The following is a 3,641-nucleotide window of genomic DNA, read 5'->3' on the forward strand; positions in this document are numbered from 1 at the left end:
CACTAACAGACATTCACCCATTCACACACTGATGATGGTGAACACTGTAGCCACAGCTGCCCTGGGGCACACTGACAGAGGTGGGGCTGCCATGCATCGGTGCCACCGGACCCTCTGACCACCATCAGTAGGCAAGGTGGGTGAAGTGTCTTGCCCAAGGACACAACGACTGAGACAATGTGAGGCATTTTGATGTTATCGCCCCCTGCCTCCCAGATTAGGTATTGCGCTAATCATCCTCACTTGCACTAAGTTGGCTCATCACCTTTCCTGGCTTTATAAGGAAGTGCTGGAGTGCATCTCATCGCAGAAGCATCGCCTCTGTTGGGGATGAGCTCAGCCTGCTACTTGTTGTCTCCTAGAGAGTCTTTTTTACCTTTGTTCCTGTGCTTGCTTGTTTTCAGAAAAGACCTCCAGCACCTTAACCCCCGCCTTGGAAACCGAGCCAAACTCACCTGGATCTCATGCGCTGCCTCCAACGTAACCCTGTAAATATGTCTGCACTTGTAAAAAACTCACCTGTGGAACTTCACCTGTTGGACCTCCTCCTCCAAGTTTCATATCCTTCACCAACCTGTAAGCCTCATCTTCAAATTATTAACTGCTCAAAACCATACCGGAAAACCTACCTGTTATTCATCTCTGCAAAACCTCTGTTTCAGGTCCCGTCCCCAGATCCCAGCACCGTTGTAAATAAAATCACTTACTTTTTATATTCTCTGTCTCAGTCTCTGTTTCATCATTGGTATTTGCTCACGTCGACCTTCATCTGAAAATCTGATAGAATGCTTCAGCCAAGCCATACGTCCGTGAGCAATACTTCTGATAATCAGACACTCGGTGCTACAAGTCAACCCGATTCCAAAACAATTGATCATGACCAAAATTAAACCAGTTATACGCAGCGCAACAAGAAACTCGTGCATTATTAGGTCAAATTACACAGCATATCTCAGCCCTTGATAATAAATTAAACACTTTTTTTTCCTGTTAATCCTGTCATTCCCCCAGCTGCCACGCCCCCTCCATCTGTCATACCTCCTAGAGAAGCAGGCATCCGTCCCTCTGAATTTTTTGATGGGGACATAAATCAGTGTGCCGGATTTTTTGCTTCAATGCCGGTTAGCTTTTGCTTGTTCCCCTTCGTTTTTTCCCACTCATTCCGCCCGAGTTACATATATTGTTTCTGCTTTAAAAGGGAAAGCCCTTAGATGGGCACAAGCATTTTTGTCTGCTCATTCATCCGACACTCTCACATCCCAGTTATTCATCCAAGAGTTTCAGCGTGTGTTTGACCATCCCCTCCAGCAGGAGGAAGCAGCGAAACTTTTAATCAACTTACGACAAAGAATTAAATCTGCAGCGGAACACTCTGTGGATTTTCAAATCATTGCTGAGGAGGCTGGTTGGGAGGAACTCGCCCTGAAAGGTATTTATGTTAATTTTTTATCCGAACAACTCAAAGATCAATTGGCTTCCCGGGATGAACCCGGAAGCTTGGATGAATTAATCACCTTATCCATACAAATTGATAACAGATTAAAAGAACGAAAGAAGGAAAAGAACTACACYTCCCAGAATCCTCGAGTTTCCTGTTTCTTCGTCAGTGGTGAGTCTCCGCCTCCTCCTACAACAGCTGTTATCAATCACGCTGAACCCATGCAGATTGGACACACTCGTTTGTCTCCTGAGGAGAGGCAAAGATGTTTCACAGCCAAACTTTGCATCTATTGTGGCAACAAAGGACATTTTGTTGCAACCTGCCCGCTGCGGGGAAACGGGTTGTCTCGTCAGTTAGACCAGGGGAAACTGACGAGACAAGACAATTTCTCTCCTAACTCTCTGTTTTTTCTTCCTGCTACGCTGGTTTATGGACAAACTAAGCTACCTATATCAGCCCTTGTGGACTCTGGTGCAGAACAAAACTTAATCTTGAGTGACTTAGTAGAACAACTGGAACTTCCTATCTCACCCCTCAACCCACCATGCTCCATCGCCGGTGTCACTGGACAACTTTTGTCTCAGGTCAACAGACTCGTCCCCAGGTTACACATCATTGTGTCTGGCAACCATCATGATCTGGGTGAGTTTGTTATTTTCAATTCTACCTCCCCACAACTCATTTTTTGGTTATCCGTGGTTGTCTCTACATAACCCCACTATAAATTGGAAAGAAAAGAGGATTGAAAATTGGAGCACCTTTTGTTTACAACATTGTTTAAAGTCGGCTGTATCAGTCTCCGTTAAAGGGGAGGAACCTGTGGAAACAGCTGATTTATCCACTGTTGAACCTACTGTTTTATCTTCAGTTCCTGAGGCCTATCATGACCTGGCATCTGTTTTCAGTAAAAACAAAGCACTTTCATTATCCCCTCACCGACCGTATGATTGTGCTATAGATTTAATACCAGATTCACCATTACCATCCAGTCGCCTTTATAATCACTCTGGCCCCGAAAAGGAGGCCATGAAAACATACGCTGATGAATCATTAGCTTCTGGTATCATTCGTCCATCCAAATCTCCTCTAGGGGCAGGATTTTTCTTTGTCTCCAAGAAAGATAAATCCCTTAGACCCTGCATAGACTACCGAGGCCTCAATCAGACTACTGTAGAAAATAAATATCCTTTACCTCTATTAGACTCCGTCCACGATCAGCTCCACTCCGCAACCATCTTTACCAAACTTGATCTCCGTAATGCCTACCATGTTGTGCGAATAAAGGAGGGAGATGAGTGGAAGACAGCGTTTAAGACACCTTTAGGTCACTTTGAATATTTAGTCATGCCTTTTGGATTAACTAACGCCCCTGCAGTTTTTCAAGCATTGATCAATGATGTACTCAGAGACTTCCTCAACGTGTGTGTATTTGTATATTTGGACGACATACTCATTTTTCACGTGACATCCAACAACATGAAAGACATGTCAGAGCGGTTCTTCAGACTCCTTGAGAATCAACTCTACGTTAAAGTAGAGAAATGCGAGTTTCATGTCACATCAGTATCCTTTTTAGGATTCATTCTGGAAAAAAGGGTCAGGTTAGAACTGACCCTGAGAAAGTAAGAGCAGTTTCCGAGTGGCCAGTATCTAATGACCGAAAACAATTACAACGTTTTCTTGGTTTTGCCAACTTCCACAGACGATTCATCAAGGACTACAGTCGCATCGCCGCACCTCTCACCCAACTTACCTCCATATCCAAGACCTTCTCCTGGACTCCTGAGGCAAACAGCGCTTTTGGTGAGTTAAAGGCTAGTTTCTCCCAAGCACCCATTTTGTGTCACCCAGAACCACACAACCAATTTTTTGTTGAAGTGGATGCCTCGGACCTAGGAGTTGGGGCAGTGCTATCTCAGAAATCAGAATTTGATGGTAAAATGCATCCCTGTGCCTTTTTCTCCCGTCGTTTATCTCCTGCTGAGATAAATTACGACGTAGGTAACCTATAACTGTTAGCCATTAAACTCGCCTTTGTAAAGAACCCTGCTTTATGAGATTAATACCAGCTTAATCTCATAAAACTCATGTTCCACAAGATCTTGCAGAAATGAAATCAGAATTAATGAAACCTCCCCTCTGGTCATGAATGTGAAAAGAACTTGTCAGATTTCTCAAAATAAAGTAATTTATTTTAGAT

General features: G+C 43.9%; 1 long non-coding RNA gene across 1 annotated transcript in view; it reads left to right on the forward strand.

Annotated features, from left to right (window-relative positions):
• The first annotated feature begins 1,761 nt into the window (after nt 1–1,761).
• Nucleotides 1,762–3,641, forward strand: part of LOC106532261 (uncharacterized) — a 4,631-nt gene continuing 2,751 nt past the window's right edge. The window contains exons 1-2 of the long non-coding RNA XR_001312044.1: nt 1,762–2,083; nt 3,144–3,244. This is a non-coding gene — a long non-coding RNA (uncharacterized LOC106532261). The remainder of the gene's footprint in view (nt 2,084–3,143; nt 3,245–3,641) is intronic.

Source organism: Austrofundulus limnaeus, unplaced genomic scaffold (assembly GCF_001266775.1).
Source record: "Austrofundulus limnaeus strain Quisiro unplaced genomic scaffold, Austrofundulus_limnaeus-1.0 Scaffold739, whole genome shotgun sequence".
Classification (NCBI taxonomy): Eukaryota; Metazoa; Chordata; class Actinopteri; order Cyprinodontiformes; family Rivulidae; genus Austrofundulus; species Austrofundulus limnaeus.